Raw genomic sequence first — 22,571 nt, 5'->3', positions numbered from 1 at the left:
GAATGTGTCGCTGCCATTAACTCAAAAAATACCCACTGAGCACCTCTCGTGTGTCAGGCAATGTCTCAGGCATTGGGGTAGGACATGTTCCCTATCCTCGCAGAAGCCATGGTGTCCGAGCTTGGGCTCCTGGAACAACCACCACAGACTGCATGGCTCGAGCAAGACATTGTTTCTCACATTTCTAGAGGATCAGACATCCGAGATCGGGTACCAGCGAGGTCAGGTTCTAGCCAGAGCCCTCTTCCAGGCTTGCAGAAAGTCACATGGCGGGGAAAGAAAGCTCTGGTCTCTCTCGCCTTAAAAAGGCACCAGCACGGATGCCATCGTGAGGGCCCATCCTCACGACCTCATCTAAACCTAACTGCCTCTTAAAGAAGCTCCATCTCTTAACAGCGTCACATCCAGGGTTAGGGTTTGCCTCAATCTGCTCGGGCGGCTACGACAAAACACCAAAGGCTGTGCAGCTTTAAACAACTCACGGTTCTGGAAGCTGGAAGTCTGAGACCAGGATGCTGGCACGCTCACGTAAGGGCCCTCTTCCAGGCCGCAGGCTTCTTGCTGTGTCCTCACGTGGCAGAGGGATCAATGGAGACCCATGGGAGCCCCTCATGACCTAGGCACCTCGAAAAGGCCCCACCTCCTAAGACCTTGGACATTAGGATTTCAGCCTAGAAATTTGGAAAGGACACCATCAGTCCATAACATACAGATCGGGGCGGGTGCCAGAAGCAAGCCTGCAACGTCCAGCCAGTGTGACACATGCCACAAGGAGGGTGAACTGGGATCCTTTGGAGGCACCGAGGAGGGGCGCCCTACCCAGCCTTGGAGGTTTAGGAAGCTTTCCCATTGGAAGTGACTTCGGGGAACCCAGGAGGGTAAACCAGCAAGACGGCCAGGGGCGGAGGGAGGATAGACAAGAGTCTTCGAGCTACAGGGTAGATGACCCCATGGTGCAGCTGGGGATACAGGCTGGAGGCATGAATAGGGTTCCAGATGCAAAGAGCCCCATGTCATGGTAGAGCGTTTGACCTTGATCCTGAAGAGGATGGTCTGTGGAAGGGGGTTAAGCAGAGTCAGGCAACATCGATCTTGGATTAAGAGAGACCCTTCCGGCTACAGAGTGGACCGAGGGAGTAGAAGCCCAGAGGCAAGCTTGAAGTTATGTAAAGATATTTCTGTCTCTCCCAGTTCAAAACAACGCCCCCCCCAGCGGGTCAACTCGAGAATGTTAAAGATAAAGAAGGTAATAAAGATAAGACAGGGTGTGAACCTGAATGCCGGCCTCAGAGCCCAGACAGGTGTGCAGATAGCAAGGCTTTATCTGTAACACTGTCTCACTTTCCTTTTACACCTCCTCTTATAAAACCAGTAGCATGGCTTTTTGTCTTTTTCTTTATTCATCATTTACAGTGATAAGCATCTTTTTTGTTCTATTAAATAAACTTGCAAAACGCTCTGGAGTCTTGATGCTGAAAGGCTGGTCCGCTTTCTATGACCCCATAAGTCCACATCACCACCTCAGCATCATCTGCATTTTTATTAAAAAAAAAAAATAACAAAAAACCCTTTCATGAGCCCCACCCGTGGCTCAAAATTGACACCCGTGGCGGGGGCGGGAGGGGGTCGCTCAGGAATCTGTATTTTAACAAGATTCGTAGGTTAGTCTTCTCAGCCTGCCTTGACAAAATACCACAAACTGGGGGACGTAACACAGCAAAAAGTTACCGACTCACAGTTCGGCAGTCTAGAAACCTGAAATCAGTGTGCTGGCAGGGCCATGCTCCCTCCAAAGGCGCTGGAGAAGGACGCTGCCTGGCCTCTCTCCCAGCATCTGGGAAGAAGCTCTTCCAATCTCTGCCTCCGTCTTCCCATGACCTCTTTCCTCCGTGCGTCTGGGTCTTCAGAGGGCTTTCCCCCTGGATATCTGTGTCCAAATTTCTTGTAAGGACACCAGTCAGCACTCACACCCACCCTAATCCAGTGTGATCTCATTTTAACTTGATTACATCTGCAAGGACCCCATCTCCAACCAAGTCACATCCATAGGTACCAGAAGTTAGGAGTTAGGGACATAGCTTTCTGGGGAACACCATCCAACCCACAATTGTTCCCAGGTAAGTTTATGGCGCTGGGAATGTGGAGCATCTAGGAACTTGGAAGACAGATCCCGTTAAGGCACAAGTCCACCATAGCTACCTAGCACCCTGAAATGCTGGGGTTTGATCTTGGGGGATGGGGAGGGGAGGGAGAGGGAGATATGGGCAGGAGGCGAAACACAAGGAACTCTCTCTGGAACATACACAAGTGCCATGGGCTCCATATTTCCGATCAACCCACCAGTTCTCCACCCAGTTTACTTTCCCGGAGACAGGGTCAGAAAAAATCCACAGAACAAATAAAGGACATCTTATTTTTACCTTAGAATTGAAACCAGAAGGAGAAGCCTTTTTCAGCACGTGAGTCACCTAGAATACGGATCTTGGTGTGTAAGTCTGCCTATTTTATAGACTAAAATGGACCCACATTCGTTTGTGTACATGGTGGCACTTTCAGGGAGTGACTGTTTTTGCAAGTTCTGGAGCCAAATCAGCTAATTCAACTCCTGGCCCTGCCGCTTACTAAGTGACCACAGGCGATGTACATGAGCCTCAGTTCCCTCGTCTGTAAAATGGGCACAAAATAGTAACTACCCGATAGGATTAAATGAGATAATACATGGAGAGCTCTTGTCACATCATCAATGTCTAATACGTGTGGCTTATTTTTCCTATAGCATCTCTACCATGGTTGTTTTTGACAAACGTGTACCTGATGGAACTTGGCTTTGCACCTTTGGCTGTTAGCACTCTTCTTCCATGTGACTCTGTAACTGGAAACCTAAAAATTTATGAACCAACGCTTTCCCCTCTTATCAATGAATCAAGTCAAAACGATCTCGAGGCTACGAAGTGTGTTTTGGAAGACACTGCTCTTGACAAACCAAAGCACGAATGTACCTCCTTGAGGACTGCAGACGAATGGCTGAGTTTTAGAGGATGCGTTCATTTCACTCTCAGTAGCCTACTTAAAACTGCTGTTTACTGAAGAGTTGTATTCAATGTCCCACGAAACGGAGTATGATTTACTCACACACCTTAAGATGAAATAACGATGTTGCTTTTGACTCCCTTCTCCCCAAACTCAGTAGAATCCAGTTAGCACATCACCGGGTGAAACAAACAGAAAGTTGCCAACTGTGATCAAGAAACTCGGAGTTAGTGGCAAAGGCTTCGGGTCGGTTTGTTTGTTATCGAAAATCACATGGGTCGGTTTGAGAAAAGTATATAGAACGGAAGTCGAACAGCCGCCCGGCACAGCGTCCACACGGGCTGCTGTGGGTGTTGCTGTGGTGTTGACTCACGGCATCATCAATCATAAAAATCAAAACCGACACATCAGACAAAGGGCCAAGGTCTTCCAGAAGGCTTCTGTCTCGTCCTTTTAACATTGCCATCCACGTCATGGTGCCATGGCCTCCGGTATCAGAACGACAGAGAGGACTTAAATCATGTCTTTTCCCAAGCAAAGGCATCACCTAGGCGGTTTCCTACCCACATTTCAATGACCCACTTTCTGCTGGGGGCCAGATGAGCCGGTTACACAACACCACAGATGTTTACTTCCCTGGTTGATGTTTGTGCAAAATAACGTCCCCGTATTGAAATCAGGTTGCCCATGGAGGCTGATGCATTATGGCCAGAGCAGTAGGCTCGGTGCCAGGGTTAAACCGGACACACGCTAGCTCCCTGAGCCGTTGGGTGTGTTTCAAGCTCTTTTCTGTCCGTGGCGCTGTGCGGGGCGGTATGCGAGGCAAATTAGGTGTGAGTGTTCTCTGTCCTCCAGGGCCCGTAATCCAATGCCGTATGTGCTCATATGTGAGCACAATTATTCTTTGTGATTTTGTCACACTACGCTACCCGCTGCTTGCTTCGTGTGTCGTGTCTCTGCCCCTCACCTTCCCTCAACCCAGCGATCCCTCAGGGGAGCTGTGGAGCCTGAATTCTGATTTGCCATAATTAGCGCGACCATGCAAGAGGTGAATGATCCATTTAAGTAAATCCACTCTGTTCCGTTTTGGTTTTTAATGCCTATTGTTTATTTTTGAGAGAGGGAGAGTGCGAGCGGGGCAGGGGCAGAGAGGAGGGGGGCACAGAGGATCCGAAGAGGGCTCCACGCTGACAGCAGAGAGCCCCACATGGGGCTCGAACTCACAAACCATGAGGTCACGACCTAAGCCGAAGTCGGACGCTCAACCAACCGCACCACCCAGGTGCCCCAGAGCAAATCCACTTTCAAAGCATCTTTTGTGTGTGCCTGCCGCAGGTTGGGCGTTTTGATAAGTCACTGGCGTCAGAGGGAACGGGGTACATGGGTCACAAGGAGCTGTCACCATTTCTCCCCGGGGTGCTGAAGCGGGCACGTGTGAGGGAGCGCAGAGGAACTCAGGGCAGGGGGAGGCCCCAGAGGATGAGTTTAGGCAAAGAGATAAACGGGAACTGAGACCACGGGGCCAGGCAACAGCCGGCCGAGGGAACGAGGAGGCCGGGGCAGCCGGGGCAAGACAAGCAGGGCAGGTGCGTAGAAGCCCAGGGCAGGCGGTGGGCCTGGAGCTCAGGATGTGCGGGAGAGGAAACCAGAAGCACATTCCTGGGCCAGATCCCAGCGGGGCCCAGAGGCCTCGCAAAGAAATAAGGCCTCCACCCTGAAGACAGTGGACGTTTTCCTCCAGGCGAGGGGCAGATTCTCCTTCTAGAAAGTGCCCCAGAGGATAAAGGGCGACTCCGAGGAGTGCAAGAACGGAGGCGGGAAGACCCCAGAGAGACGGTGGCCCGATCTGAGGAGGCCTCGGGGGGCCCGACTGAGAGGCGGCAGGGTGGAGGGACAGGCCTGAAGGCTCCAGATAGTTGGATGAGTCTCGGAGAGCAGTCGGACGTGGGGTGAACAGTATGGTAAGCACTGGGGAGGGGGGAGGGGTGGATATCACTAGACAGCAGTTAAGTAAGAGACGACCACATCCGCGTCGCTCTTTTCCTCTTCTAAGAGGCTTCTGGCCGTGGTGTGTCAGAGGGAGGGAGGAGGGCCTTAAAAATTCCAGCGTCCGGCTCCCAATGCCTTCCACATGGTGCACGAGGAAAAACTCCCGGTGCACAGCTGCGGCGGCCCTCTCGGCACCTGGCCCCGTTTGTCAACCTGCCCCAGACTGGCTCTGCGCAGAAGGTCAGTGCCAAGAGCCACCCTCCACCTCTGCTCGCTTCTGGCCGCCCCGCGGCCTGGCGGCCTTCTCTGGGGCCACGTCACAGGACCTGAGCTTCGGGGCGTCTGAGGACGGGCCCTCTGCCCGTCTGGCCCGTGCCCACCCGTCGTGCACTGGAACAGCTTCTGCGACCGGCGCCCGGACCCCGGACCCGCTAAAACGGTGACTTCGAGCCCAGAGGCTCGCGGGGTCCCTGTGCCCGGCTGAAGCGTGTGGCGTGAGCTGTCCGTGCAGTGGGAGCTGGGCCCGGAAGGCCAGGTCCGTTCCCTCAGGTAATGTCTACTAAGCACCTACTGCGTGGGACACACCGAGGGGCATCAGAGCATCGGAGGCGTGGTGGAGGAGGCCACCCCAAAGGAGCGTGGGAAATGAGGCAGAGAGAGGCAACGACCAGACAGGGATGCGCCAGCCCGGCCCAGACATTGGTCACAGACACCAGGCGCACTCTTCATCGTTGACACGCAATTTTCAGCGGTCGGGTGTTCGGGAGTTTTCTACACCAGTTGTTAGGCCGTGAGAGGACATACACCACAGAAATCGGCCAGTCCTACAAATCCGGCCTCTCCCATCCCACACCTCACCCATCTCCTTGAAGCCCTATAATCCCCGCCCCCTTCCCCCCTCCCCGGGTTCTGGGATCCGTCAGACAGCGTGTAGGACAGCAGGCCACGTCACTGGGGAGCCTGGCAAACTTTGTGTGGAACCTCGGGTTAGCTTTGGGGCTTGATGCTATGAGCAGCAGAGGACTGGGATGTGGGGGGCCCTGGCTTCCCGCCCCCCCCCCCACGCTCAGCCGTAGAAGTAGGGGGGTTCAGTTCTGTGGCTGCAGGTGGCGAAGGAAGCGTGGCTGCGTGGGGTCAGGTTGGTCTGTCACAGTCCGAGAGGAAACTGAGGCAGGGTGGGCAGCAGGGGCCAAGCCAATGTCTCCATCACCTTCTACTGCGAGGACTTATGACTCCATGCCTCCACCTCCCCGTCTGTAAAATGGGGACACTGCCATCTGCTCAACAATGGTTGGGACTAAGGGATATAAGGTGTGGAGCACTATCACAGCCAGGCACAGAGTAAGCCCCTCGCAGCAGAAGCCGACCTGGCTGCTGGACGTTCCCGATATCCTCACGAGAGGAGCGGGAGATGGTCCCGGTGGACTCCTCTGAGTCTCCCCTTTCCTTCCTCTTGTTTTTACTTTTATCCCGTGACTAGACTGGACTTCCAAAACTCCCTGGCCGAGAGCTCCCTGAGGATCTCAATCATCAAAATCTTCTGGAAACCCCTTAAAACCCGGATCCGGACTCGCCGAAGAGTATGTTGGCCAACCCAGGAACGTGCTTGTTCCAAAAGCTCCCCGGGGATCCCACTGGTGACCTAGGCTGGGAGCCTCCCGCCCCCCACATCGGGGCTCCAGAGGCCAGGCACCGTGACCACTCAAGGTGGCCAACGTCTGAAGATAGGGATGATCCTTTTATTTAGAGGTGGTTTTAAATCTGGGAATCAGACCTTGCAATAAACAAGTGTGTGCCTTCTGACAAAGTAATGCAAACCAATAACAGCCTCCAATAATGCTATTTTTAAAAGGCTTTAAATAACTTTTTCAATGCAAAACAACCCACTCAGGCAGACTTAATTCGTTTTATGGGCCAGCTGAACCGCTAGGGCTCTGAGAGCCTCGCCGCATCGCCAATCAGAGCTATTTCGTCTGTCCCCACTTGGGTGACCGGTGCTGTGGGGTTCAACCAATAGGTTCCACATGGTCCCCACCAAAAGGACGTGATCTGTGTAGCCCCCTCTCCCTGGCTTTGGGCTGGCATGGTCTAACAGAACTCCCCGTGTTCTTAACCGCACTGTTTCATGCACCAGAAAGTTCTTCTTCTGAGCCTCCGCCTCCTGGCGAAGCTGGAGATAAATTCGGCCGATGCGTTGTCCCTGATAAGTTCACGTTACAGGCTCCGCAAGGGTGACCTCAAATGCACACTGCGATTACCAGCAGTTCAGCCAACGCCGTGAGCTTCATAGCCCGCTCGCTGCCTTTTAATTAAAATTCCAAGTTGGTGTTTTTGTTTGCAAAGGAAGGATGGAACCCATGAAGGTCACTCAGTCCAGGCGCTGCTGGGAGGAACGCCTGGCTGCACATTTACCCTTCAGCAGTTCCTGGGAGGGCAGCACGCTGCGGCAGGAAGGATTTCTAACAACTTCCAGAATGTTTTCCAGATATAAATAGCCTCTACGGCATGATATATTCTAGCAGGAAAGACGGGAACAAAAGTAGGTTATTGACTGGCAGATGCCTGCCTTCCAGCGGGCACTGGATCATCAGCACTGGGCTCCTCCCAGCTATATTTAGCATCCGCATTAATGTACTGCCGAACAATGCCCTTTAGAAAAGCCACATAAATCAGAGGAGGAAAGATTGCTAAAATTTATGAAGCAATCACCGTGAGCAACCCCTGGGCACAATCGCCGTGATAAATACCTTGTTAAGCCCCCTGCCCATCCCCACCTTATGTTTCTTGTTAGCACGAGGGGTCCCTGACGGAGCGCTGCCCCTTCCCAAAGGAGAAGCCATCTGCATTTCGGAGCCATACAGCAGCCTGTGCCCAACCCAACCTGACAAAACCACTCTCACAATTACAGCAACGGGAGGGCCCTGGAGGCGAGCAGGCTCCCCCGGATTTTCCAGGGTGATCTCAATTTTGCGTCGGCACTCTGTTCTTTTGAACAGCAAAAATCGTTCACTACAGAAGCAAATAGGTTTTCACGGTGGTTCCCTGGCAAAACGTTCCACGGAAGAAATGGCACAGTTCAGAGGACAATCCTTTGGTGGACTGTGCTCCCTGGTTCAGGGCCCAGAAATCAGGATCCATCCTTGGTTTGAACTCCCCTATTTTGAAAATGGAAGTGAAGACTCATCTCCCCAGAAGAGGTCCAGCCAGGCCACAGGAGAAGCGACTCTTGGGTCTGACACGAGGCAGGCTCACCAGGACCCCGCGTTGCCTCAGAAGGAGAACCGACTGATAATTACGCTGGTTGGCTCTGGCCACTGATAGGACAGCCGACTCCGTAGCAGGCGCGCAGGGACGTGGGTGAGGGTGAATCGGATACCAGCTCAGTCGCTTCCTGAGTGGTCTTGGGCAAAATCCTCCAGCCCCTCAGGCTGTCTGTTCCTCCTGTGTAAAACGGAGACACTAAGAATACAAACCAAAAGGCGTTGTCTCAAAAATAAAAAGAGCGAGTGCAGATCAAGGCATTTATCACGGTAACCGGAGCACAGTAAGTGCTAAAGAAATACTAGGTCTTATTCTGCCAGTCGTCGATCCCCCGAAGGGAAAAGAGAGTGATAGAAATAAGGAGATTTTGCAAACGTGGACTCCTGAGCTCTGCCTTCATCACCTCAAAGCCAGCGGATGTAGGGTAGGTGGGAGAGGACAGAGTTATCTACCACTTTGCCACCGAGAATACTACTCATCCACTCAAATACGAACTAAGTACCCACCATGCGCTACATATTGTATGAGGAGGGTCACGCCTTTGCCTTCGTCTTCCCTCTCGCAAGACAGGATTGGGTATTCTGACCTATGCTGCGAGATTATAATGAAATAAACCCAGTCCACTCATGGATTGGTTGCATTCACACAGATCATTTTTATTTTTCATGGCGGTAATGTGGGTATTATCCATGGCGCGTAATTTTCGGAAATAACTGAGATGTTAGTGTAACTGGGACAAAGCGAAGACCTTTTGTGTGTTAAATAAGAAGAGACTCAAAAGGAGTGATTTTTCACCTCAAAACTTTAGTGTTTTTTTTTTTTTTTAACCATTTCGGCGCACCCTTAGAGCAAGATGTCGCTGTTGAACCGAACGGCGCTACGAGGTTATGAGGAAGGTCCTTTGCTGAACGTAGCCATGAGTGAAGGTGGGTAATATGCTAAGATCTAGGTAAAAGAGGATGAAAGGGTGCCTCGGCTCCCCCCTCAAGACAATGGAATTGGCTGGTGCGTGAAAAGAACAGGGATGACAGAGCCCACATTCAAATCCTAACTCTCCAGCTCTGTCGCTGTGTGAGTCACTTGAAGCAGATCGCCCAACCTCTGTAAGCTTTAGTTTCCCCAACCGTACAAATGCACATAATGAGACCTAAGTCCAGGGTTCTCATGGGGATTAAATGAGGGAACATATTGAAAGAACGCGGAGTTTTAGAGATGTGGAATACAAGAAGCGTCTTCCTCCCTCCCTGGAGAACAGGCCGCTCCCCTCCTGTCTCGTCCCCACCTGGGGCTTTCACCAGGTGAGTGGGAAGTTTAGACCAAGGCCAATCACAGGTGTGCCCTCCTCTCCTCCATACGCCAACATCTTTCTACTGATGAACTCAGATTAATAGGAATGTCAAAGCAGTGTCTCACTTTGGCTTCTGCCCTCACCACTCTCCTGAAACTCTGCAAGACCTTTGAATCTCCAAAGCCAGTGGCCTTTGGCTGAGATTCATTTTCCTCCCTTTTTCTGGTAACACTTGACACTGGCTGATTTCCATCTCGAAATCCTTTACTCTCTGGTTTCTATGATATGATACTGCTCTGGGTTTCCTCCTGCCTACGCGATACTTTCCCTCCTGTCTACATTACAGGCTCCACTTGTCTTCTGATTTGCAAATGCGGGATGCCCCAAAGTTTCTAGAGCTCTCCTCTTTCCAGTCTCTCCACCCTCCCCTATATCCGTCTCATTCGTTTCAATGGCTTCAACTTTCTCTTCCTAAAATCATGGCTCCTGGGCCAGCTTCTGTGGCTCTGACATGTTTTCTAAGCCCTACATAGGGGTTGAATACCCAAATACCTACAGAAGCCAGGCAGGAAATATAAATAATATATATACCAGGCTGGTGTGTAAATATAAATATAAATATAAATATACCCGGCTGGACTCGAGGGAGTGGTGGAGACTGGTGCAAAGCAGAAAGCACGTTCTTCACTCAACTCAAGCCAATTGTTGTCTCGCAAGAATGAGGGCCCAGTGATTCCAAATCTTAAGATTTTTCCAAAAGAAGTCAAAAATGCAGATTTTTTAATAAGCCGTTAATTAACAACTAATTCAGCTGTTTTTTATATAAACTTATTTATTTATTTATTTATTTTGAGAGAGAGAGAGAGAGAGAGAGAGAGAGCACAAATGGAGGAGCAGAGAAAGACGGCGACAGAGTTTTCTAAGTGGCCTCGATGCTGGCAGCTGAGAGCCCAATGCGGGGTTCAAACTCGTGAGCCAGGAGATCATGATCTGAACCGAAGTCAAACACGTAACTGACTAAGCCACCCAGGTGCCCCTCAGCTGTTTTTAAGTCATGCAGCTTACCCAGCGCGGGACAGACTCCTTCTGAAAGCCAAGTGTGGCTCATGAGCAACCGATTTGCCATTGTATTCTAGACCCACAAGTTTATTCATTTTAAACTTCATTTGGAAGCCTTGCTGGAACCTCAACTTTAACGTATTCAAAAATCACCACAATCTTCCCTAACGCAGCCCCTCTTACTGGTCTACAGTTCAAATATTACCAGTTCCGTTCTCCCAAGGACCCAGGTTTTGAAACCTCTGCATCACCTTCAACTTTTTCTTCGCTTTCCTCTCAACTGACCAGCTCGGCTGTATTACCTTTGCAAACAGTCTTGAACATACATCCCCATTATATTCCCATCGTCACCATTAGTTCTTCACCGAAATATTGCAGTAGACAGTGTCCCCATCTCTATCTCTCCCCATCTTAATCCATCTAAAAGACACCTTTTCACATAACTCCCCTCTTCAAAAGCTTTGTGGCTTCCTATCACCTCTGAACTTTAGTATATCCTTCTCCACCTGACACTCAAGATCCCCCATAATCTAGGACAGATACGGCCAGTTGTCCTTGAATATCCATTCTCTCCTCCTTCCAGGGCAAAAGAACCCCCAATGTGTTGCTGGAGATGTAGACACCTAAAATAAAGAGTGTATTTCACAGGACCCGTTGCGGCTAGGTGAGACCATGTGACTAAGTTCTCGCCAGTGGAATGCATGTGAAGTTCTATGCAGTAGTTTCTGGGAGCCTCTCTAAGAGATAGGACACCTATGCCTTTACCACCTGCTCCTTGGTCCCTTTCTTCACCCTGATGTCTACAATATGATGCTGCAGTCTTGGACCACCAACGAAAGGCCCACACAGTGGAGTAAGAAGAGAGACAGAACCAGGGCACCATACCAGCCCTGGGGACCATTGGACTTCACAGATTTATATCCTGTTGAGCCATTGTTATCGTTGGCTTTCTGCCACCCTCAGCCAAGCTTAATCCTCACTATTACGGATCTCACCTAACGTGCCCCTTCTCGCTCCCCTGACCACAGCCTATCCACCGTTCAAGCCAAGCTATACGCATCGACCCTCCTATCCTAGCCCTCTGCTTTTTTCCGCGCTATACCTGATTGCTTTTCTCCTACTGAAAGTCTACCCCCTTTTCAAGACCCATCTCACGTCCCAACTTTCACTTCCATCAAGTCATTCTTCGTCCCCCAAGAGCACATGACTTCTCTCTTTAAATCCTGTCAGCAGTGAACTTACTCCTCTCACATTATACTTGTTGCAACACACACACACACACACACACACACACACACACACTGCTTGCCCTGTGCAGATGAAACAGAGTGAGTCCCCGATACGACGTGTTTGGTGAACTGAGGAAAGTCACCCACGGGAGAGCAACAAACAGCCGAGGGGCGTGCACAGAGGGCGTCTCCTCACTGGTCTCAAGGTGACAGGGGACAGAGAGGTCTTGTGGGCAGGCTCTGTGTGCAGATGACCTGGTGTTCGATGCACCAGCTGGAAACACCATCTCCACATCACTTCTTAGAGCCACATGGCTCCAAATCTCAGGACCAAGTGATGGCACACTTTCCCTGGCTCTCCCCCTGCCTTGCTCCTTCCCTACCGTCCCCTGGTCAAGGACGGCCCTGAGTTAAACGCCTGACGAATGGGCCGTTTGACTTCTTTATCGTTGATCAGAAGCACATTTGAAAACTTCTGCCTCGGACATCGTCTCGACCGCACCTCAATTCCACAAACGCTTCTAGATTTGTTCTTTTGGAACCTGCCTCTGAATGACAGTAAGAATAGCCCGGCTTGGCAGAGGGTCCGGGTTCGGATTACATGACATATGGCCCTGTTGGATGCCAGCCACGCTGTCAGATCACCCGGGGGGCTGGTCTCGGTGCCTGGGAGCCGCTTACCTGAGAACCCCCATCACCCCTCTCAGCAGATACCTCTGGCAAAAGATGACATTTGAATGTAAACAGCAAAGACGAGAGTTGGGAAAGGAGACAGAAATATCGGCTCCCTCCAGGCCCCAGGCTACCTTAGACTGAGCCTGCCAGGGAGTCGGATGCTCGCTTCCGACCGAACCCGCCCTTGCTGCTCTCGGGGTGACATCTGTTCTCTCAGGAACGGCTCAGCTCTTCAGCAGGCCGCGCGGGAGGTTTGCGCCGCCTCCGACAGGAGAGGCCCCTTGCCCCAGCCTCTGTCCTCCCAAATGCCCAGCTTAGGCTTCCAAAGCACAATTCAGAGCCGAGGGGGACCGCGGGTGGGAAGAAAGGAGACAGTCGTCCACGTCGCGGGCCTGACGTGAGGCATCCCCAGCAGGGAAGAAGGAACGGGGCACGGGGAGGGGAGAATGGTGAGGAGCTGGTGTCCCTCAGCTAAAAACAAGCGTCCCCGTCAGGTACCGAAGGCCGGCCCGTCCATGGCTCTCTCACCCCTCAAAGCAAACCTCTGATCCTGGCTATCGATTCTACTGTCACTGCAGACACACGGCATTTTTCCAGGCACTTTCAAAGGGATTCATGCAGACCTAGACCTTGGCTTGGACCTTGGGTTTGTTGTTTCTTAACCGGCCGTCCGCTTTTATTGTTTTTGCCATTTTTCTTTTTGTGGGCTACTTGAAACTTACTCTTTATTTTCGTTAACTTATTTCATCTTCTGCTTGTTTCTTTTTCTAGGGGCAACGAGAAGTGTTCGAGCCTCCGGTGCCATGGGATGGTGCCCCTGGGATGTCTCAGATCTGCAGTCAGCAGACGTGTTCTGTCAAGAGCCACACAGTAAGTGTGCCTAGATTCGGCAGGCCACGTCGTCTGTGTCAAAACTATTTTCTGTAGCTGTTGTAGCATAAAAGCAAGCTGCCCGAGACGGTACAGAAACAAACAGGCATGCTCGTTTGCCAGTGACACTTTGTTTGCAAAAAAAAACAGTCGGCAAGCAGATTTGACCTGTGGGCCATCGTTTGCCGATCGATGCCTGCACTAAATCCAGAGCTGATCCAGATGTGGAGACCCCAAGAAAAGAGCCAAGCAAGGAAACTAATCTCATCAGCCTTTCCACCAGGCACCCATTCCTATTCCCAACCTGCTAAGAGTTACACAACCTCTTTGCTCACATCTGAGTCTCTTAGGAACCCCATTTATGGTCCTCAAGAATCACCCAGAACTCTGCTAGTCAGACCACAGACAACGTTTTCATTCTCATCCGTTAGCACCGACCCTGCACGTGCCCTGGTTTTCATCTCCACCCAGTGCCAGGCCATGGGTTTTATTTCTGGACAAAGTGCTAGTGGGAGCGTAAAGGGACACGGCAACAAAAATTTACCAGTGGTGTCACCAACGAATTCACAAAGGCAACATGGGGACTGGGGCTCTGCCAGGCCAAGAAGGAAAAAACGTGCATCCCAGGTAGAGGAAAGAAATTAGTAAATAGAAAACCCGTACAATAAGATTTTGATTTTAGAAAGATGGTTTCAATATGGCGGAGTAGAGGAGGGTGGGACCAGAGCAAGGAGACAAAACGCCGAGCTGCTACAAGAGCCCAGGCAAATTAGGACCGAGATCCCAACGAAGGGACACTTCTTTCAGAGCAGTAGCAGCACATTAAGCAACGGTGGATCTTACGGTCAACAGCGTGTGTTGAAAACACAGTCGAGGGGCGCCTGGGTGGTGCAGTCGGTTAAGCGTCCGACTTCAGCCAGGTCACGATCTCGCGGTCCGTGAGTTCGAGCCCCGCGTCGGGCTCTGGGCTGATGGCTCAGAGCCTGGAGCCTGTTTCCGATTCTGTGTCTCCCTCTCTCTCTGCCCCTCCCCCGTTCATGCTCTGTCTCTCTCTCTGTCCCAAAAATAAATAAACGTTGAAAAAAAAAAAAAATTAAAAAAAAAAAAAAAAGAAAGAAAACACAGTCGAAAATCAAATCACAGTCGAGCCGGTGCTGTGGACTGAATCAGTGCGTTTTCCCCAAGTTCCTACGTTGAAATCTTAACCCCCCAGGGTGGCGATGGTATTAGCAGACAGGGTCTTTGGGCGGGTTATCAGATCACCAGGGTGGAGCCCGCATGATGGGATCGGTGCCCTTACAGGAAGAGACGCTTCCTCTCTGGCCTCTCCATGTGAGGATCCAATATGAAGTCAAGAGGTCAGCAGTCCACAAACCAGGGAGGGGACACTTACCCGACACCAATCTGCCAGCACCTCGATCTTGGACATTCCAGCCTCCAAAAATGTGAGAAATAAGTGTTTGTTGCTTAAGTCACCCAGTCTAGGATATTTTGTTGTAGCACCCAAACTAACATAGCTGGCAAGTCATCAGATAGGAACAGTTTCTGTCGTAATATTGAAAGAATGGAGTGATCAACGGAACAGGGGCAGTGGGAGAGGGGATGGGCATTGGTTAGGGTTAAGAATAGATTAACCATAGGGTTAGATAACATTTAGGTTAGGATTAAAATTAACAGCTTGGCGTAGAACCGAGGCTATCACTGGTTCACTTCCCATTTGAAAACATGATTCGAAAGAATCTCGTAATCTCTCTTACTTCACCAATTCTAAGTCGCGCTGTTTTTCGCATTATGCGTATCTAGTTTTACACATTTATTTCTCGCACCACTGCACGTAGGAGCTCTCCAAATATTCATGCATTTCCTCATTTAATTGCAGGACATTTCTTTCATAGCAATAGCAGTACATTAAGTAGCGGTGTTCAAACACAATAGAAAATCAAATTATTCGTGTTAGTTCAGAGGGAGCAAAACCATCACTGGTGTGCATTGTTTGCTAATCGTATTTTTAAATCTTACGTCTTCAGCTTTTAGAGACCCTGAAGTGCTTTCTCGAAGAAAAGCTAATCAAGCTCACTTACGTATTCAGTGCACTGTGTTTTCTGGAGGGGCCGCAGAGGGTTGGGTAGCCAACGTGGTGGTGTTCAGGCAGCGTGTGAGAACGCATGCCAATTACACCATCACCATTGAGGTGGCTTCTGCAAGAAGTGAACATGGCATTCTTAAAAAAGGAAGGTAAGAAACCAGAAAACATTACGGCAAGAGGTATGGAAGTTAAATGCAGGCATTTAGCAAACAGGTGAATTCAGTAAACAAAACAGCTATTTTTAAAACAGCTTGTGACTCATTACCAACCTACTCTATGATTTGAGTTCATTCAAATAGGTCTTTCGTTGTGGTTCAAACCGGACTGTGTGAGTTATGTAATAAACAGAGTGTCATGTGAACATGTTAATTGCCTGACTCTGCAAGAGGGCTAGAAATTTTAAAAGGTGCCTAAGCATAAGAAAGAAAACCTCTCTGAACGGGAATTCTGTTCTGTTTCCTGGCCACACATCTAGATGAATGGAACCACCTCCTGATGGGAGTCCCTGACCCTGATCCTGTCTGTTCCAAACTGCTTCATATCTCTGCCACTCGGGTTCTTCTGAAGTACCATTTTCACATCTCTGTTGTACTCCAGAACCCCTAATGGCTCCCTAGTGCCTCTCGACTATTGTCCAAACGTGTGTGCCTGACTTGTAAGGCCCCTGATGGAGTCTAAATTCCCGCCCCCGGTTCCCACCGTTCCTCTCCTCGTGTCCTCTAACAAAAGCTGACTTCAGTCCACCCTCAAGGTCTTTTCTAAGATGATTTTCTCCCAAACTGGAATGCCCCTTCCGAAACTCCCACCCATCAAATTCCACTCCTTCACGGGGGCTTCCCCCGCTGCAGTCAACAGCCCTGCCATTCCCAGAGCTCCCCTGTGACAGAAACCTGCGATCCCAATCCTGGTGACACAGCCACCCCAGGGGGCTCTGCAGAGGCGGCCATTTTCTGTGTGACTAAGATCCATCGGCCAAAGCCGGCTGGATCAGGATGGGCTCCCAATCTCATCTGGACAGTCGACAGGCATGCCGGTGGGCAGATGAGTTAGCCAGGTGCAAAAGCTCTGCGGCATTAAGGGTGGCGAGGTGCAGGCAGACCAGTGAGATCCCCTCTCCTGGAAATGTGAACAGAAGATCAAGAGAGAGAGGGAGAGAGCTTAGAGGCCCAGGAGCGAAAACATCAAGTGGTCAAGTTACGTTAACAGTAGAGCCTTAGCGAGGGAGCCAGAGTACCTGCTGCTGCCAGGCCACGAGATTTTGCCCTGTTACAGGAGCAGCCTTGGACCCAGTACAGCCTCCCAAGTTCGCTTTCAATGGGGCTGGTCTAACTCAGTGTCTATTTTCCCCAAGAACACTGTCTGTAGACCTTATCCTGGATTCTTGTGAGGTCCAAACCACTGCCTGAGATTTCTGTTGCCCCCATGTATCCATACAGAATTTAAGGGGACCTGAATAAGTATTAAATCCAAAAACAAAAGGAGCTAACACACACAGTGACCTTTCCCAGTCCCTGTGCCCCCACACATCGGCAGCATTTCCAACCTGGAGCATGTCATTTGGTACTCACTACGGAATGCCTCTCAAGGTCACTAACTTTGCACATGCATTAATTTTGCTTCCCAACAGATCATACACTTCCTCAGGGCAGGCCTCGTGGCTCACGTTTCTTTTTTCTCTCTCTTGTCCCGTATGACCTTGAAAAACTAATTTAATCTCCCCAAGAATCAGTATTCTCAGATGACAGTGGTACCTACTTTCAAGGTTAATTGTGAACAATCAATGGAAGCATGTCTATAAAGTGTTTGGCACAGTGCCTGGCACACGCTGAGCGTCCTGTCAAGTGCTGCTGGAGGAAGTGATGGCAGCGGGGGTGTAACGCTGGTGATGGCCAGATGGTGGTATTGGTGGTAGTCGTAGCGGTGGTGATGGTGGAAGTGGCAGTGGTAGTAGGGACAGTGATGGTGGTGGTGGTGATGGTGACGGTGACGGTGGTAGCAGTACCGGTGATGGGATGGTGGTGGTTGCGTGAGGTCATGAGAATAGTCATAGATGGTGGTGATGGCGGTGATGGTGGTGGTGGCGGTGATGGTGGTGGTGGTGATGGTGGTGGTGATGTTAGTGGTGATGGTGATGGTGGTGGTGATGGTGGTGATGTTGGTGATGTTGGTGATGGTGGTGGTGGTAGTGATGGTGGTGGTGATGTTAGTGGTGATGGTGATGGTGGTGGTGATGGTGGTGATGGTGGTGGTGGTGGTGATGGTGGTGTTGGTGATGTTGGTGGTGGTGGTGATGGTGGTGGTGGTGGTGGTGGTGGTGATGATGGTAGTGGTTCTGTTGCTGGTGATGTTGGTGATAGTGCTGGTGGTGGTTCTGGTGATGGTGGTGTTGGTGATGGTGGTGATGATGGTCGTGGTGGTGGTGGTGGTGGTGGTGATGGTGGTGATGGTGGTGGTGTTGGTGTTGGTGGTGGTGGTGGTGGTGATGTTGGTGATGGTGGTGATGGTGGTGATGGTGGTGGTGATGATGATGGTGGTGGTGATGTTGGTGGTGGTGGCGGTGGTGATGGTGGTGTTGGTGGTGGTAGTGGTTCTAGTGGTGGTTCTGGTAGTGGTGGTGATGGTGATGGTGATGGTGGTGGTGATGGTGTCGGTGTTGGTGTTGGTGGTTGTGGTGATGATGTTGGTGATGTTGGTAATGGTGGTGATGGTGGTGATGGTGGTGATGGTGGTGGTGATGGTGGTGATGGTGGTGATGGTGGTGATGGTGATGGTGGTGATGGTGGTGGTGGTGATGGTGGTGATGGTGGTGGTGGTGATGTTGGTGATGGTGCTGGTAGTGGTTCTGGTGGTGGTTCTGGTAGTGGTAGTGGTGGTGATGGTGATGGTGGTGTTGGTGGTGGTGGTGGTGATGGTGGTGATGATGGTGGTGGTGATGGTGGTGGTGGCGGTGATGATGGTAGTGGTTCTGTTGCTGGTGATGTTGGCGATGGTGCTGGTGGTGGTTCTGGTGGTGGTGGTGGTGGTGGTGATGGTGATGATGGTGGTGACGGTGGTGGTGACGGTGGTGGACTATACACATCATACAGTTCTGACCATACGGTAGATAATTTGGGAGTGTTGACTAATATGTGGGTCATCTGGCAAAGCATATACCACATGAATTATAAAGGAGAATATGAGCCAGAGATAAGCAGAAGTGAAAACCAACATTTGTGAAGCCCTTGCTTAGATATCAAGGCACTTGCTTAGATCGTGAAGGCTATGTTATCTCCTTTATACCTCACAGCCACTCACGGGCAGGAATTCTAACTTAAAGAGGAGAAAACTTAGGATGAAATGGATTTAATCACTTGCCCAATTTTACAAAACTACATGTGACGCTGCTTGGCTCAAGATCTATGTAAGTCCAGAACCATGCCTTTTCCGCTATACCGTGTACTGCACAAAATAAGCCTTTCGGGAATTAACAGAAAAAGGGAATCCCAGCAATATCTCCCAATGCAGCAATGGTTCCAAAATACAGATTTCATGTTTTCTCAAAAAAGGCCATACTTACGCACACCACATATACAATTTGCACCCCAACATCCCCCATCAGGCTCCGTTCTCCATATATATCTGATCAAGGTTTGCGCAAGCATTTGGAGAAATAAAGTTAAATTACTCAATTCCAACTTTGATCTGAAAAGGAGGAGACACAAAAGTGAGATGCCGAGAAGTGGTGCTGTTGCTGAGAGAGGGCAAGAGACCATTAGGATGTATTTCAAGTGCAGATCTTTCTAGAAATGTCCTCAGATGTTAGCCGATTCCATTCCAGAATGGAAATTTTGAAAGGTCTGCTCTGTCAGGGTCTCTCTTCCTGAGCTTTGCATGTGATTCCTGTTCTGGTAACTCCCAAAACTGGCCAGTGGAGTTCTGGTTCTCATAACTCCCGGAGCTACCTTCTGGCCAGTGGAGTTAGGAAGGAGGCAAGTGATAACACGTAGGGTCTACTACATCCGGGGACTTAACCATCACTCACTTATGTGAAGTTCTCGGTGGTCCTCTGCTGAGCCACATTTCACCAGGACGAAGACACGAGGCCCAGACGGTGCCTGCTGTGATTCCTCGGTGAGTAAACGCTGAAGCTGTGCTCCCTTCCGGCACTCTCCGTCACATGCCTCGGATGCTCCCTGCAGCCCTGTTACCCCCTCTGTCTCTCCTCCCTCCCCACCCCCCCCCCCCCCCGCCAGAGGCGCCGATTCCCAAAAGCAAAGGCTTTGTGGTCAAGCTGGCTCGGGCTGACTCCAATTCAAATCCAGCTGTGCCCGCTCTAGCCAGGTGACTTCCTGACACTTACCTAATGTCTCTGAGCCTTAGTTTCCTCAGTCTATTTACAGAATGATTCCGAGTCCTGAATAGAATATACAAGTAAGTCTCGCAGAGCACAGCCCCACACTCACACGCAGTGAGTGTGTGATTTGCTTCGTGATTTTTCTCCCTCTGATTCTCAGTGCGGACTCCTGACTGAAAGCTACAAACCAGCAAAACCGTCGTAGAAAACCAAAGCCCATTCTCTCCCCTGAGCAACCACTAAGGCTGTGAGAAATTGCTGGCAGGAGACAGTGAAAAAGAAAATTAGATATGAGTTAGTAAAGCTGATACAGCAGCAAAAAGGCTAATGTAGTTTTGGGCTTTGTTCCCAATGGTTTCATCAGCAGAGAACTGAGGTGAGAGTCCCTCTCTAATAGCCTTTCTCAAACCCCACCTGGAAAATTACATTAAATTCCAGGCACTTCAATACCATAAAGACGTAGAAAAGCTGAGGGGAGTTCAGAGAAGAGTAATAAAAATGATGGGGAGGTTGGGAGAATTGATTTACTGGGAAAGATTAAAATAACTAACTATGTACAGCACGTCTGGGTGGTGACTGGTGAGGAGCAAAGGAGAAAACATAGCAGCCTATAAATAATGGAAACATGTAAACACCCGCGGGAAGTTATTTCGCATGGTACAAGGAGGCACAATCCCTAAGTAATGAGGGGAAGATGAAGAAAAGGACAATTTATGAAGAATGCTGGAAAAGTTGTGTTGGGTTTTCGAAAGACAGAGAGAGAGAGGAGGGAGAGAGAAATTAAAGATACCAAGAAGTAATGTTCCAATTCAGCAAGAGGAAATCCCTTTTTTTTTTCTTTTGAGGGTGAGAGAGGGAGAGAGAGAGAGAGGGAGTGTGCAAGCAGGGGAGGGGTAGAGAGAGAGAGAGAGAGAGAGAGAGAATCGCAAGCATCTTCCACTCTCAGCACAGAGCCCGATGCAGGGCTCGATCCCACCAACCGTGAGATCATGACCCGAGCCGACATCAAGAGTCCGATGCCGACTGAGCCCCCCCAGGCGCCCCCGCCATTTTTCTCCATACGTTGGTTTCCAGTCTACCCTGGGCATGTACCACCTTGATGGAAACAACACAGATCATTGTCCTCCCTTCCTGTGGCCTGGAAGCTCAGTGAGGGTGGAAGTCAGTTTTGCTCACTGGTGACTTCCCAGCCTTGGATGCAGTGCCTGCCTTACGGTCACTGCCCCATGAACATTGGCCGGATGCAAGGCTGAGTGAATGAGCAGACTGCAAAGAAACAGAATAAAATAAAGCATTTATTACCAAAAATGATATGTAGTAATGTAGTCATGGCGCCAAAGATCTAGAAGGGTCATTGTTATTGATTGTAGGACACAGAATTTTAGCATTAGAAGAGCCTTTCTATTAAAAGTCTCATATTTCACTGATTCTCAACTTTTTTTCCCAAGCCAGTTCATGTGTGCCCTTCGGGCTTTTTTAATATGTACGTTCATTTGCTATTTTTTTATTTGCACCTAGAATTTTATGCACCATGTCCAGCCCACTAATATGTTTCCACCCCTTTCCTTCTACTGTAAAAAATGCTTATCAGAATGCAACTCATTGAGAGTGACATTGTCACAGGGATAACATTGAAGCCACTCTAGTCTATTAAAAACAAAAAAGTGGGGCGCCTGGGTGGCTCAGTCCGTTGATCGTCTGACTTCAGCTCAGGTCATGATCTCACGGTTCGTCAGTTCAAGCCCCGCGACGGGCCCTGTGCTGACAGCTCGGAGCCCAGAGCCTGCTTAGGATTCTGTGTCTCCCTCTCTCTGTACCCCTCCCTAGCTTGCACTATGTCTCTCTCTCTTTCTCTCTCTCTCAAAAATAAATAAAACATCATAAAATTAAAAAAATAAAAACAAAAACAAAAAAGTAAATACTTGGCGGACTGTTAGCAACACTTCCCTAATTACCCTTGGGGGTACTTCCTCGCGGCCCACCTCCCCTAGAGGACTTCAGCCTCCGTGTGGGCAGCTGTGACATAAGTCTGCCCCGTCCCAGGTGCGTGGGAACATTTTCTGAGTTTCTGAATGTTGAATGGCAAGGTTACGCATTCCACTACTCACACCTTGTTTGTGTATTGACATATCACAGACCAGCCTGCTGTCCCAGCTCACCACCGTATTTGCACCTTAGCTAGAGTGACTTTACCCCGGGTGACCCAGTTCATGGCACAGCCCAAACCATAGGAATGGTTCCACTGTAGATTTACCGAGCTTATCAGCCTCCATTCTTAGTCTGCTACGGTCTTCAGAAAGGAGGAAACGGAGTCTTGAAGAAGTTAAGTCACTAAGTCGATCGAGCAACGGAGCTCAGACTGCGGCCACGAGGGCCACCTGCAGACCCCACTGTCCGCCTGCTCCTCTACGGCCTCCCAGGGACCCCTCCCCACACTCCAAATTTCTCCGCAGCAGCTCACCGAGTAAAACTACCGAGTACCGGTTGGTGAAGGTTTGCAGGGAACGCGGGGTTTTCTTGGTCAGTTGAACCAACACTCCTGAATTGAAGTTATGAACTTCGGAGGCCAAGTCCAGACAGCCCTTGATGCGTAAATGGCTTTCTGAAAACGTCAACTTCAAAACCTAAAGTGCCATCTACGAATCCCAATCCCCCCGGTAACACCTACAATAAAACAGTATAAATACCTTCCAGGGAGAAAGTGAGGAGAGGGAGCCGTGTTTTTCACGTGACTCAATAAACTTGCTAAAT

The sequence above is a fragment of the Leopardus geoffroyi genome, chromosome A1 (genome assembly GCF_018350155.1).
Source record: "Leopardus geoffroyi isolate Oge1 chromosome A1, O.geoffroyi_Oge1_pat1.0, whole genome shotgun sequence".
Lineage (NCBI taxonomy): Eukaryota > Metazoa > Chordata > Mammalia > Carnivora > Felidae > Leopardus > Leopardus geoffroyi.
This window is presented reverse-complemented; position numbering follows the sequence as displayed.